A 264-nucleotide genomic window follows, 5' to 3' on the forward strand; every position below is an offset into this window, starting at 1 on the left:
AGGCCACTGGGGCAACACCTGGACTGTGAAACCAGGTTGCACAGAAGCCCACCTCTCCTTCCTTCTCCAAGGCTGAGTGCGCAACCAGCGCCATCCTTCCCGGTTGCCACCTTCTGAGGTACCCTGGCCATGGCCCCAAGAGTCCCACAGGCCGGCTGAGTCCAGGAGCTACCCCAGGCCTCACAACCACATGGTTATTCCTCCAGAAAACTGTACAAGAATCTCCTTCTTGGCCTGTGGCCCCTCTATTGCTTTGGCCCATGA

This window comes from Aethalodelphis obliquidens, unplaced genomic scaffold (assembly GCF_003676395.1).
Source record: "Aethalodelphis obliquidens isolate GAN/ISIS:26980383/991018 unplaced genomic scaffold, ASM367639v1 scaffold2851, whole genome shotgun sequence".
Classification (NCBI taxonomy): domain Eukaryota; kingdom Metazoa; phylum Chordata; class Mammalia; order Artiodactyla; family Delphinidae; genus Aethalodelphis; species Aethalodelphis obliquidens.